Source organism: Phoxinus phoxinus (genome assembly GCF_949152265.1).
Source record: "Phoxinus phoxinus genome assembly, chromosome: 3".
NCBI lineage: Eukaryota > Metazoa > Chordata > Actinopteri > Cypriniformes > Leuciscidae > Phoxinus > Phoxinus phoxinus.
This window is the reverse complement of record NC_136878.1, coordinates 47,297,525-47,313,527: the sequence shown is the minus strand read 5'-3', so window position 1 is coordinate 47,313,527 and position 16,003 is coordinate 47,297,525. Positions and strand designations below refer to the sequence as shown.

General features: G+C 41.5%; 1 protein-coding gene across 2 annotated transcripts in view; it reads right to left on the bottom strand.

Moving 5' to 3' along the window:
• Positions 1 to 15,109, bottom strand: part of nacc2 (NACC family member 2) — a 45,869-nt gene extending 30,760 nt beyond the window's left edge. Inside the window, exon 1 of one of the 2 annotated variants that reach the window (XM_079607849.1) lies at positions 14,851 to 15,109. The gene's annotated coding sequence lies outside the window, so the exon portion shown is untranslated. The remainder of the gene's footprint in view (positions 1 to 14,850) is intronic. The other variant, XM_079607850.1, reaches the window with a different exon arrangement.
• Between the last annotated feature and the right edge of the window lie 894 nt (positions 15,110 to 16,003).

The following is a 16,003-nucleotide window of genomic DNA, read 5'->3' as shown; positions in this document are numbered from 1 at the left end:
CCCCTGTTCACTGCCGTCTGTCAATGAAGTAATATCCGCGTTATCGCTGGTTTCCGCTCGTACTGCCGTAGTAACCATAGCGACAGACGTGGACAACTGCGCTACATCTAGCGGCGCTCACGCTGTTGTTGTTTCGTTCAAACATTATGGACCATGGCAAGCAGACTTCGGGACAAAAGGAGAACTAAACCGAGGATCAATATCAGCGTGGCGTTTTCGTGACGCCGAGAGCTAGCGTCCGCGGCTAACTTCCACTCAACAGAGACGCAGAGAGCTAGCGTCCGCGACTAACTTCCACTCGACAGAGACGCCGAGAGCTAGCGTCCGCGACTAACTTCCACTCGACAGAGACGCCGAGAGCTAGCGTCCGCGACTAACTTCCACTCGAAAGAGATGCCGAGAGCTAGCGTCCACGACTAACTTCCACTCGAAAGAGATGCCGAGAGCTAGCGTCCGCGACTAACTTCCACTCGACAGAGACGCCGAGAGCTAGCGTCCGCGACTAACTTCCACTCGACAGAGATGCCGAGAGCTAGCGTCCGCGACTAACTTCCACTCGACAGAGATGCCGAGAGCTAGCGTCCGCGACTAACTTCCACTCCACAGAGACGCAGAGAGCTAGCGTCCGCGACTAACTTCCACTCGACAGAGATGCCGAGAGCTAGCGTCCGCGACTAACTTCCACTCGACAGAGATGCCGAGAGCTAGCGTCCGCGACTAACTTCCACTCGACAGAGATGCCGAGAGCTAGCGTCCGCGACTAACTTCCACTCGACAGAGATGCCGAGAGCTAGCGTCCGCGACTAACTTCCACTCGACAGAGACGCCGAGAGCTAGTGTCCGCAACTAACTTCCACTCGACAGAGACGCAGAGAGCTAGCGTCCGCGACTAACTTCCACTCGAAAGAGATGCCGAGAGCTAGCGTCCGCGACTAACTTCCACTCGACAGAGATGCTGAGAGCTAGCGTCCGCGACTAACTTCCACTCGACAGAGACGCCGAGAGCAAGCGTCCGCAACTAACTTCCACTCGAAAGAGACGCCGAGAGCTAGCGTCCGCGGCTAACTTCCACTCGACAGAGATGCCGAGAGCTAGCGTCCGCGACTAACTTCCACTCGACAGAGACGCCGAGAGCTAGCGTCCGCGACTAACTTCCACTCGAAAGAGACGCCGAGAGCTAGCGTCCGCGACTAACTTCCACTCGACAGAGATGCTGAGAGCTAGCGTCCGCGACTAACTTCCACTCGAAAGAGATGCCGAGAGCTAGCGTCCGCGACTAACTTCCACTCGACAGAGATGCCGAGAGCTAGCGTCCGCGACTAACTTCCACTCGACAGAGATGCCGAGAGCTAGCGTCCGCGACTAACTTCCACTCGACAGAGACGCCGAGAGCTAGCGTCCGCGACTAACTTCCACTCGAAAGAGACGCCGAGAGCTAGCGTCCGCGACTAACTTCCACTCGACAGAGATGCTGAGAGCTAGCGTCCGCGACTAACTTCCACTCGAAAGAGATGCCGAGAGCTAGCGTCCGCGACTAACTTCCACTCGACAGAGATGCTGAGAGCTAGCGTCCGCGACTAACTTCCACTCGACAGAGACGCCGAGAGCTAGCGTCCGCGACTAACTTCCACTCGAAAGAGACGCCGAGAGCTAGCGTCCACGACTAACTTCCACTCGACAGAGACGCCGAGAGCTAGCGTCCGCGGCTAACTTCCACTCGACAGAGACGCCGAGAGCTAGCGTCCGCGACTAACTTCCACTCGACAGAGACGCCGAGAGCTAGCGTCCGCGACTAACTTCCACTCGACAGAGACGCCGAGAGCTAGCGTCCGCGGCTAACTTCCACTCGACAGAGACGCCGAGAGCTAGCGTCCGCGACTAACTTCCACTCGACAGAGACGCCGAGAGCTAGCGTCCGCGACTAACTTCCACTCGACAGAGACGCCGAGAGCTAGCGTCCGCGACTAACTTCCACTCGACAGAGACACCGAGAGCTAGAGTCCACGGCTAACTTCCACTCGACAAAGACACCGAGAGCTAGAGTCCACGGCTAACTTCCACTCGACAAAGACGCCGAGAGCTAGCGTCCGCGGCTAACTTCCACTCGACAGAGACGCCGAGAGCTAGCGTCCGCGGCTAACTTCCACTCGACAGAGACGCCGAGAGCTAGCGTCCGCGACTAACTTCCACTCGACAGAGACGCCGAGAGCTAGCGTCCGCGACTAACTTCCACTCGACAGAGACGCCGAGAGCTAGCGTCCGCGGCTAACTTCCACTCGACAGAGACGCCGAGAGCTAGCGTCCGCGGCTAACTTCCACTCGACAGAGACGCCGAGAGCTAGCGTCCGCGACTAACTTCCACTAGACAGAGCTGCGTTACCTCACCAGCTTCACTCGTCTAATAAACTGTCCTATGTGAGTACGGTAGTAATTCTGCACGTGCGGGTACGTTAGTTCTGTAGATTAATGTCCTCATTCCTTTATATGAGCGGGACTCGTGTGTGGCGCTGAGATCTGTCTCTCATTAGCACTCGCGCCCGCTTCACACCACAGTCATGATAAACACATCCAGAAATATTATTAGCATCGGCATGACGACAAGTTCCATAATTCCACTTATGCGTAATCAACCTTCGCCTGTGTTACTGTAAGAGGTTAGCGCCACCTAGCGGTGAAAAACATTACATATTGTAGCTTTAAGTAAAATGAAATTGTCAATGCCAGATGGCAAAAATGTAGTCAAGTAGAGAAGTTGCTAATATCTTTGATACTCAGTAAAAATACAAAGTCGCCTAAAAGATACTTATGTACAGTAACTAATTACATTTACTCAAACACTTTACACAACTGGTGTGTGTTGTGACATGAATACGGAGAATAACAGGAGCTCGGGGCAAAATAATGACACCAAAATCACCAAAAATAAGAGAAAGAGAAATGAATCAAGTGTTGATTGCAGCATTATATAGATCTGCTCATGTTGCATGGAGGACTTTATTCCCAGTTTAAATAACCATTTTGTTTCCATGCCAGTAAAATAATCAATGAACTCTAGATTCTCTAATGCACAAAAAACAATTTGCAGTCTATTAATTGGCATTAACATTAATATCAACAATGATTTTTGTCATAATCTTGGAAATGAGTTCCTGTTTTTATTTACCAATTGATAAAGGCTTACTTTATATAAACTGAGATGAATGTCATCATAATGCCATAATGCACATGTTGAGTAAACACATGTATGCCACATTTGAGCAGCTTTAAATGAGTGTAAATAAATACAGACCGTCACAAAACACAAAACTGTTTATGAAATATTAACCGTCTACAGCGTTTCATAGAGTTCATTGCTCATCCACACACATATATAATAATAATTAAACAAACAGCTTTCACAGTGAACGGAGATGATTGCTAGTTCTGTGAATCACTCCTGTGTTATTGATCATTATCAGTCCGTAAAAAACATTAACAAGCCCGGAGTTAAGGACACACTGATCAGAGATCAAACTGCGAGATTTAAACTCAGAATTGAAAAAAAAAGTCAGAATTGCGAGATTTAAACTCAGAATTCCAGAAAAAAAGTCAGAATTGCGAGATTTAAACTCAAAATTCCAGAAAAAAAGTCAGAATTGCGAGATTTAAACTCAGAATTGAAAAAAAAGTCAGAATTGCGAGATTTAAACTCAGAATTGAAAAAAAAGTCAGAATTGCGAGATTTAAACTCAGAATTGAAAAAAAAAGTCAGAATTGCGAGATTTAAACTCAGAATTGAAAAAAAAGTCAGAATTGCGAGATTTAAACTCAGAATTGAAAAAAAAGTCAGAATTGCGAGATTTAAACTCAGAATTGAAAAAAAAAGTCAGAATTGCGAGATTTAAACTCAGAATTCCAGAAAAAAAGTCAGAATTGCGAGATTTAAACTCAGAATTCCAGAAAAAAGTCAGAATTGCGAGATTTAAACTCAGAATTCCAGAAAAAAAGTCAGAATTGCGAGATTTAAACTCAGAATTCCAGAAAAAAAGTCAGAATTGCGAGATTTAAACTCAGAATTCCAGAAAAAAGTCAGAATTGCGAGATTTAAACTCAGAATTCCATAAAGTGAGTATTGCCAGAATTCCATAAAGTGAGTATTGCCAGATTTAGCCTGAACTCATAATTCCGAAAAAAAGTGTAAATTGTGAGATAAAAAGTCACGTTTACCTATTTTACTTTTTTACTCCATGCCGGAGAGCATGCTTCCCAGTTTTCCTCGTGCGGTACGCCACAGAGAGATGATGTGCGTCTGTGGGATTGTCCAGCTGTTCTCTGGTCCAGCAGGAGAAAGCACGGGATACAGAATAAAGCAGCGCACCTCTCCTCACGGAGGAATCATTCATAATGCCATTACTCAGTGCTTGACCACTACTAGAAGGGTCACTTTGCTATTACACTGTGAGGATTCCTCACGTCAACTGTGATGAAGAAATCCGTTCTGAACAGAAGAAGAACAATGCTTTGTATCTGCACAGCAGGAGCGTGTTTTAACATGTGTGTCAAACACACACACACACACAGAAGCTCAAACTGTCCTGAACAACAGTGAGCTCTGCCCTGCTGGAGTTACACAACACACACACACAGTCATTCATGTGGAATTACACACACACACACACACACATCCATACCATGTGATCATGCCAGGCGTTATGCCAAAGGCCAGTCATGTCACTTACCAGAAATCACAAAGACTCGGAGGGGGAGGGAGAGACAGAGAAAGCCTTTTCATTTCACAAACTATCAAACCTCAGCACAAGTCTGACCGAGCGTCACACACTCCGAGTCTGTGCCACATTCCTCTCGTATCGTGGGTTTATTAATACGGCCATAAAAACACACGTATTGTTCTTTCTGCTGCGCCCGTATGTCCCTCACCAAAGTTCACGGAAACACACTTAACAGTTCTGTGAACAGTTTACACAACAAAACCACACAAGAGGTCATCACACACACACACACACACACACACACACACACACACACACACACACACACACACACACACACACACACACACACACACACACACACACACACACACACACACACACACACACACACACACACACACACACACACAAACACACACACACACACACACACACACACACACACACACACACTTCATCCCAATATCTGAATCTATGGGTCAGTGAGATATTAATAGCCTTATTCATTAAATTGATCAAAAGTGACAGTAAAACTTCTATAATGTTACAAAAGATTATATTTTAAATCAACGCTGATCTTTTGAACTTTATATTCATTAAATAATCCTGAAAACTAAAAGGTATGACGGTTTCCACAAACACACAAAACAGTTTTCAATATTGATAATAATCATAAATGTGTTCAAACCTTCAGAAATCAGTATTTTGACCAAAATTATATATTCATATGTTTGGGGCAAGTATGATTTTTTTATTTTTATAAATTAATACTTTTATACATCAAGGACGCATTAAATTGATCAAAAAGTGACACTAAAGACATTTATAATGTTCCAAAATATTTCAATTTCAAATAAATGCTGTTCTTTTGAACTTTTAATTCATCAAATGATCCTGTAAACTAAAATGTATCAGTTTCCACAAAAATATTAATGTTTTTTTAACACTGATAATAATCATAAATGTGTCTTGATCATCAGATCATCATATTACACTGATTTCTGGAGGATCATGTGACACTGAAGACTGGAGTAATGATCCTGAAAATACAGCTTTGATCACAGGAATAAATTACACTTTACTAGATATTCACATAGAAAACTGATGAATAATATTTAAAAAAATGTATGTATTTTTGAATCTTTTCAAAGCATTCACTACAAAACCAGAGGCCGCTGTTCGATAGATTACAGACTGTGTGTCAGTGTGTGGAGTCGGGTAAGATGAGCCAGAGCCAAAAGTAAAACTGATACATGATATACACTATATATTCACATAATATTATTAATACTAATATTTCACTGTACTTCTGGTCAGACAAACGCAGCCTTGCAGAGCAGAAGAGACTCCAGAAACATCATCTACGGGATCAGCGTCAGGCGACAGGTGCGCGCTCTATTAATACCCCAGCGTTTAGTGACTGTCAACAACATGTGAACCGAACCCTGGCTTCCAGAACTCTCGGCCTATCCGACGGGGCTAGCATGACCGTAACAGGACCGGCAGCACACGCGAGTCTGTCCGGATCCTGGAGTCAGACTCAAGACATGCTTTTGCTTTTACAGGAATAATACAGTCCTCGGCACAGCAGAAGAATACTGACTGGACATAGTGCAGTGTGTGGATCAATGATGTTTGAGATCTGTGTGTGTGTGTGATGTTTGCCTATGCAGATATACACTCAAAATTCTGGGAAAAAGTGAGAATTGTGAGATACTAAGAATTCCAGGGGAAAATAGTCGGAATTGCAAGATTTAAACGCAGAATTGCAAAAAATAAAAAAAAAGTCAGAATTTCAGGGAAAATGGTCGGAATTGCAAGAAATAAATGCAGAATTGCAAAAAAAATAAAAAAGTCTGAATTGTGAGATTTAAACAGAATTCCAGGGGAAAATAGTCAGAATTGCGAGATTTAAACGCAGAATTGCAAAAAATAAATAAAAAAAGTCAGAAGACCGGGAAAAAAAGTCTGAATTGCAAGATATAAACTCAGAATTGCAGAAAAAAACAGGTCAGAATTCGAGGGAAAAAAATTGTGAGATATAAACACACAATTCCAGGGGAAAATAGTCGGAATTGAAAGACTCAGAATTGCGGGGGTAAAAAAAGTCAGAATTCTGGGAAAAAAGTCAGAATTGCGAGATTTAAACTTCCAGAAAGTGAGTATTGCCAGATTTAGCCTAAACTCAGAATTCCGAAAAAAGGTCTAAATTGTGAGATAAAAAGTCACGATTACATATTTAACTTTTTTACTCCATGCCTGTTTTCTGGTCCAGGTGAAAATGTGGCTGAATAAAGCAGCACACGGAGGAATCATTCATAATGCCATTACTCAGTGCTTGACCACTACTAGAAGAGTCACTTTGTGAGGATTCCTCACGCCAACTATGAATAAATAAACAAATAAGAACAGTAGTTTGCACGCTGGTTTTGGCGACTGACTGAGTGTGTGCACATGCTCTGTGAAATAATGTAGTGTGTTCAATGATATTTGAGAGCTGGGGTTGTTATTCGTTTCTTGCATCCATTTAAAAAATTGCACGGTTGGCAGAAAACTATTTTTCTCATGCCATGGATTATATAAATGTGTATACAGTGCTTGACATGAACACCCGCCAACATGCCAGGGTTCAAATATAATGCATTTTTCAATTGTTGTCTTTTAAAAAGCATCTGCACTAATAAACTAAGTGCAAATGTAGTATTGTCAGAAATATAGATGTTTGGAGTGACACTGAAATACATGAAACGCTTCCAATGCTCATTTTCCACAGAATTAACGAACAAAACCAGCGTGTGGCGCATAATTTGACTTATTCCCGCAGATGTTGAGCTCACACTCAAAGTTTGCGCACATAAAGCCTCTCAGGACTAAAGCGAGTTATTGTTGCGCTTTAACAGTTAAATGTCAAAATCTCGGCCTGAATACCGATAATTCTTAATATTTGAAAGCCGATAACCGATAATTCTTAATATTTGAAAGCCGATAACCGATAATTCTTTATATTTGAAAGCCGATAACCGATAATTCTTTATATTTGTAAGCCGATAACCGATAATTCTTTATATTTGTAAGCCGATAACCGATATATTGGCTGATAAATATACATCCAAATTTGTATATAAATGTACATAAAAAAGAAACGTCTCACCATTAAAAGCCATTTCACAAACACACAATTATAATGTTCTCCTTATAATTTGATGTAGCTTATGACACATGTTGCACTGAACTGTCTTAGTGATTTCAATAACTATATCATGTCAAATAATATCATAATCATATTAGTTGTAGTTTAAGTATCAGCTGAAAAGCCCTTGTTTATCAGTCAACTAATGCACAATAAGACAGTTTCGGTTATTACCAGAATGCCTTCAGGGAGTCAGTTTGAAATACTCAGATTTATGATTTATCGGTTATCGTATCGGCCATAATGTTCATATCGACTCGCAAAACTGTTCAAAAGTTGTTTCAACCCCGTCACATGATGTTTGCAGTGCATATAGGCTAAAATATCAAGTTGCAGTCACATTTAGCTAAATTTCACGTGCAAGAGACCCATAGTGTAGAGATGTAGAAGCTCACACACACACACACACACACACACACACACACACACACACACACACACACACACACACACACACACACACACACACACACACACACACACGTCACTGTTAAACCAAGTAAATGTGTGTGAGTGTTTGAACTGGAGCACAATCTGCATGAAGAACTTTTTCATATGAACTCAAGAAGTGTGTCGATCGTGAGGCGCGTACACTATCTGTGACCCTGACCACTAAACCAGTCACATGGGTCAGTTTCTTTAAATTGAGATGTATACATCATATAAAGCTGAATAAATAATCTCTCCATTGATGTGTGGTTTGTTAGGATAGGACAATATTTGGTCGAGACACAACTATTGAAAATCTGGAATCTGAGGAGCAAAACAATGTAAACATTGAGAAAATCTCCTTTAAAGTTGTGCATTTATGTTCACGATTGTGCTGCATTCACTCACACAAATACATGTTTTATATATTTACGGTAGGACATTTACTGAATATCTTCATGGAACATGATCTTAATATCCTCATGATTTTTGGCATAAAAGAATAATGTATAATTTTGACCCATACAGTGTATAGTTGGCTATCATGCGGCTCCACACTGGTGTAGTGATCCCGACACACACACACACACACACACACGTCTCAGAGTCCCTGCACGGGCCGAGATGTCATTACTGATGATCATTGTGTCCAGATAAGGTCCCCGGTGAAGGGGCCCGACAGGGTTCGGCCCCGAGACCCCGACTGGCCCTCGGCCCCGTGAGGAATGTGTGGATGAGCGAGGCCTCGGGAAGGCAAACCAGGACACGGTGCAAAAATACAGCTGTGCGCGTCATCGGGAGCTGGACGCCGGCCAAACCAAAGACAGCGCTGTTACAGGCATGCACTGAGACACACACACACACACACACACACACACACACACACACACACACACACACACACACACAGCCTTGTGTGCTGTGTGTGAGAACGCTCAATGCACAGATGACCAGAGAAAACTGCTTTGAAAACACCAGAACAACTTCATTTATGAAACACCGGGTCATGACCTGAATATGGACGGACTGACAGGAAAAATGCACTAAATGCAGAATAATAATCAATGCATCTGATCATAAAGTCATGCATTTATCCAACGAGACTTACAGAAGAGCCACAGGTAAAACAACACTAATGCATAATTATAGCACTGCACAATTCATCGAATTCATTTGCACTTCCACGTCCACTTACATTATTCTGTGTTTAAGATGTGTGTGTGTTTCTACAGCTTATCTTGAGGTTTTTCCCCCATGGTTTAATTTTAGTATAACATTATAATAATACCGTGCATATTTTAACTTTGCTTTCTTTAAATTATTATTATTTAATGCTATAGAAAAGCAATAAAAGTTTTTCAGGAAGAGTGTTAGCTTGTTTAATTTGATATAACAATATAGCATGCAGTCAAACAATGGAATAAAGAATCAAAAAACATAATTCAATGTAAATTGTGATCATCGTAATGACAATTTCAAGGCAATAATCGACAATTATGATGTTTGTCATAATCATGCAGCCCTACATAATAATAAACAATGCAACTAACCATCACACACACACACACACACACACACACACACACACACACACACGTGGAGTCAGAACAACAGGCGTGTGTGTGTGTGTGTGTGTGTGTGTGTGTGTGTGTGTGTGTGTGCGTGTGTGTGTGTGATCACATGAGGAAAACGTGGGGAATGCATGTGGTTTCTCTTTATGTTGTTGACAGTGAATAAACAGACTTGTCACATCGCAAAAGGAAGAAAACACGTCCACGTCTTCAGAGTTTCCAATCAAACTCTAGTTTATGAATCTGTCTTATGCAGAAGCTCGTGTAATTACAGGACTGACTTTCAAATGAAAGACTTTCAAGGACTTCATTCAGAGATCTCAAACTCCAAATTCCAAAAAAGGAAAATATATAAACAAAAATAAACCAAAAAACAAACAAAATGGAACTGTAACCACTGAAAGGACACTATAACAAAGATATTAATTTAATTTTTCAAACTGATTTTTCTCCCATGAATATCTGATGGACATGAAGAATGAGATCTGGGATATGTGTGAGCAATATCGCACTCATAGCCATGAGAAGTGTCTCTATATCTACATCAGACGGGCTACAGCGTTCATTTTGTGAGAAAATATTGTTTTATCGATAAACTTAAACACTATTTTCACATATAGGCCTATAGAGAGCCTAAGCCCCGCCCCTTCCGGTGCACCATGGGACCTTCCTTCGGAAAAATAATGTATGGTAGTCAATGGCGAGAGACAACAAATATTTTGATCTCGTTTGAATTGTGCCCTGAATCACACATATGATGTTTGTCAATCTAAAATATACATTTTAAAGTCAAGAAAGTCGCAGTTTGATGTAAAACTGTTGAGGTATAAGACTGTGAAAATACGTCATTACAAAGACTACAAACCCAGACGTACATGTGACGTCATACCTTTTCTCTCAATGAATGAAGCTAACTTTACTGAAGCTAACTTTACTGAAGCTAACTTTACTGAAGCTAACTTTACTGAAGCTAACTTTACTGAAGCTAACTTTACTGAAGCTAACTTTACTGAAGCTAACTTTACTGAAGCTAACTTTACTGAAGCTAACTCTACTGAAGCTAACTTTACTGAAGCTAACTTTACTGAAGCTGACTCTACTGAAGCTAACTTTACTGAGGCTAACTTTACTGAGGCTAACTTTACTGAGGCTAACTTTACTGAGGCTAACTTTACTGAAGCTAACTTTACTGAAGCTAACTTTACTGAAGCTAACTTTACTGAAGCTGACTTTACTGAAGCTGACTTTACTGAAGCTGACTTTACTGAAGCTGACTCTACTGAAGCTGACTCTACTGAAGCTGACTCTACTGAAGCTAACTTTACTGAAGCTAACTTTACTGAAGCTAACTCTACTGAAGCTAACTTTACTGAAGCTAACTTTCCTGAAGCTAACTTTACTGAAGCTAACTTTCCTGAAGCTAACTCTACTGAAGCTAACTCTACTGAAGCTAACTCTACTGAAGCTAACTCTACTGAAGCTAACTCTACTGAAGCTAACTCTACTGAAGCTAACTCTACTGAAGCTAACTCTACTGAAGCTAACTCTACTGAAGCTAACTCTACTGAAGCTAACTCTACTGAAGCTAACTCTACTGAAGCTAACTCTACTGAAGCTAACTCTACTGAAGCTAACTCTACTGAAGCTAACTCTACTGAAGCTAACTCTACTGAAGCTAACTCTACTGAAGCTAACTCTACTGAAGCTAACTTTACTGAAGCTGACTTCACTGAAGCTGACTTTACTGAAGCTAACTCTACTGAAGCTAACTTTACTGAAGCTAACTTTACTGAAGCTAACTTTACTGAAGCTACCTTTACTGAAGCTACCTTTACTGAAGCTAACTTTACTGAAGCTAACTTTACTGAAGCTAACTCTACTGAAGCTAACTTTACTGAAGCTAACTTTACTGAAGCTAACTCTACTGAAGCTAACTCTACTGAAGCTAACTTTACTGAAGCTAACTCTACTGAAGCTAACTCTACTGAAGCTAACTTTACTGAAGCTAACTTTACTGAAGCTAACTTTACTGAAGCTAACTTTACTGAAGCTAATTACTGGAGCTAACTTTACTGAAGCTAACGTTACTGAAGCTAACTTTACTGAAGCTAACTTTACTGAAGCTAACTTTACTGAAGCTAACTCTACTGAAGCTAACTCTACTGAAGCTAACTTTACTGAAGCTAACTTTACTGAAGCTAACTTTACTGAAGCTAATTACTGGAGCTAACTTTACTGAAGCTAACGTTACTGAAGCTAACTTTACTGAAGCTAACTTTACTGAAGCTAACTTTACTGAAGCTAACTCTACTGAAGCTAACTTTACTGAAGCTAACTTTACTGAAGCTAACTTTACTGAAGCTAACTCTACTGAAGCTAACTTTACTGAAGCTAACTCTACTGAAGCTAACTTTACTGAAGCTAACTCTACTGAAGCTAACTCTACTGAAGCTAACTTTACTGAAGCTAACTCTACTGAAGCTAACTCTACTGAAGCTAACTTTACTGAAGCTAACGTCTGTCATGTTTTCTACAGTCTTACGTTATAATCGTGACGTTACGCCGTGATGCCGGAGTGTGTTGTACCAGACCGCACACACACGAGCAACGGTGACGTATAGTGCGAGACGAGAGATGTAGTTCATTGAGCGATGTTCACATAAAACTAAACGTTACTCTTCAGTTTTATGACAAACTGCGACTTTCTTGACTTTCATAATTACCTTTTAAATTGACAAACATCATGTGTGTAATTTAGGGCACAGTTCAGACGGAATAAAAAGATGAGTCGTCTCTCGCCATTGACTACCATACAGAATTTTTCCGAAATAAGGTCCAATGAGCCGGAAGCGGAGGGGCGGGGCTTAGGCTCTCTATTGGCTAGCAGACCATGTTAGCATTCCATTGACTCCCATTCATTTTGGCGTCACTTTTGACAGCGAATAACTTTACATCGGAGGCGTTTAAAGACTCCATTTGTCCATTATTTATTTCTAAAGAAGGAATCTCTACACTGTAAAAAAAATTGCTGCGATTATTTAGCACAACTTAAAATCCAACATTGTTTCAACTTTAAAAAGTATGTGTTCAAGCTTGACTTAAAATATTAAGTTTAGTTAACTTAAGTTTAGTTTGGTTAAGTTGGATATTTAAGTTATCTCAACAAATTTTAACTAATCGCAGCCACATTTTTTACAGTGTATTAGGCTCTCTATTGTCTTTCAATAATTCGAGAACCTTTTCATAAATACGGCTGTTTTCAGGAGTTTTCCAGGACTTAACAGTCATATTCAAGTACTACGAACCCTGTAATTAATGCCAGCATGCATGTTTGGTGATATGCCCTCATTCTCACGAGCCATCAACACAACTACAGAAGGTCACAGAAAACACACGATTATTAAATCAGGTTCACATTGTGTGTGTGTGTGTGTGTGTGTGTGTGTGTGACCACAGAGGAAAAAACACTCCGATATTCAAGAGAAACCATGACACGTGGGCCTGAAGCGAACACGTATCCCGATAGCTAGAGACCGTACCGGTACATTAGCGTTAGCAGAGGCGGTGAGCACTTATTTAGGAGATCAGCGCTGAGAGAAAGTGTTCGTACTCAGCACATTTGCAGGAACAGCTGGAGTGAGTTCTGCAGCGGTGAAGAAGAAGAAGAAGAAGAAGAAGAAGAAGAAGAAGAAGAAGAAGAAGAAGAAGAAGAAGAAGAAGAAGAAGAAGAAGAAGAAGCCCTGTGGCTTCAGCATACTTCAGAAACTCTGCTCGGAGAAGCACACGCTAGGCTTCTCTCGTGAAGAATATGACACTGTTCTGCTGACATGAGTCACTGTACACACATAAAATATTTGTTAGATATTATCTATAGACGGAGAGAGAGCAATCGCACTCAGGAAATGCCATGGATCACATGTTAGTTTCATAGGAAAGGAGGCATTGTGCACAGTCACATGTCTTGGAAACCAGACAGCAGCATGCAAGACACACACACACACACACACACACACACACACACACACACACACACTTCATGTGGCCATACACTCTCTCCTCTGACCAAACTTCCTTTCTCTAATTTAGTCATCTTCTGAATAATCTTAAAGCACCAAACCCTCAAACCTAAAGCTCAGGACACACAGACACACACACACACACACACACACACACACACACACACTCGTCTTCTCAATCTCTCGAACCGTTAGCTGGCTTCTCTCCGGCCCATGCCCCTGTTCATGTGGTTTCAGAGTTCAAAATTACATCCGGTTTCAATGAACACCGAGATCCAGCGCTGAGGAGTCATGCTAACTTACACTGAACTTCATTTATGAATATAAGTGCAGACACCAGAGATACACAACACAGCATTTAGCCAATCTGTGCATGAAAATCTGTTTCCAATATTCAAGATCTCCAAGTTCCTTCAAAATAATATCACTGCACATGCCCCCAAACTGAGGATCTCAGACTGCCACACACACACACACACACAGTATTTGACAGGCACAGCTTTGCAAAAGTAAATGGTCTGAGTTTTAATAGTGCAGTGAGTGACCATAACCATAATCATAATCATAATCATAATTCTGCATTCAATCACTAATAAACTTACACACACACACACACACACACACACACACACACACACACACACACACACGTTTCCCAATATGCTCGCCGAACACATTCCACCTGCATTCCTTCACTGCCACAGTTTATTATTTATTTATTTTAAACAAGTTTCGTTTGCCTGACCGTGAGACATTACGATTCATAAAGCAACCCCAAGTTTCAGTGTCGTTGCGAAATCTGATCGCCACTGTAAATGCCGCTGTACACTCGGAATCATAGATATAATATATGAAGTATAAATATAAATATGGCCCCATATGCGTCATGCAGTGAGAACTCAAACACGCTGCGTGTCAGATCCGATATTTACCCGGAGAGAGTCTCCTTCAGGCGCGGGTGTTTCTCTGGATGTGGAGAAGAGTTTCCAGCGGGTCCGTGTGTGTGTGTGTGTGTGTGTGTGTGTGTGTTCAGACAGACCCTCCTCACCTCCACTGCTGTCTGTCTGTCTGTCTGTCTACTACAGCGATCTCTCTCTCTCTCTCTCTCTCTCTCTCTCTCTCTCTCTCTCTCTCTCTCTCTCTCTCTCTCTCTCTCAGTTCAGGAAGTGATTTCGCGTTCAGTCTGACATCATTCTCCAGCGCTTTCAGGAGTTTTTAAAGACACAGTCGGACCGTCCCGTACAGTTCATTTCTAATGAACAACAATGCCTCAAAAGTAACACTTCATGTGCTTATATAAAGGATAATGTACAGGCAGATGTGTGTATCGCGAAATAAACTGATTCTGGTGCAAGTTAAAGACCCCATGAAATCAAAATGAAAGTTTTTTAGCTTTTATTGACATTATATGTTAGCTTTACTGTTAAAAAGTGTTCTCCAAAACGGCAAAATTCGCATTTAGAAAATATAACCATTCAAAACTGGATCAGTAATATTGATGACATCACTCTGCACTGTCCAATCAAATGCTCTCTATAATCAGGAGCTCCGCCCCCTACATTATTAACATACGCTGAAGCTGTGGCTGAAATCGATCTTTTGTTCACACATTTACTATTTTCTACATGGTGAATAGCACATAGTAGGGGATAGGGAACGATTCAGAAAGTGTAAATATGCTTACCATCGGGGCGAATGAAGTCAGGTTTCACGCTAATGTCCCGTGACCCGCCACAGTCCCGGTCCAGAGACACGAAACACAGAGCGGATCGTATAATAGAGTCGCCGCGGAACAGAAAACACATCAGACTCATTTTAATTCTGCACAGAATTATATTTTAAAGTGATATGGAGGAGATTATGAGGAGAAACGGTTAGAGATTAGGAGAAAACTGCAGCTTTACCGAGCTCAACGGCTCTGAGATATAAACCAAACGCTATTGGCTATTTTTAAAAGGGGGAGGAGCTACTATGTATGCCCCGCCCCGTTTTCCTGTTTCAGTTGAAATTACTCAATAATGCTGCGTTTCAAAGCACTTCAGTGGGACTTTAACATTTGTTTTGCTTTAATGAATGAGACGCACC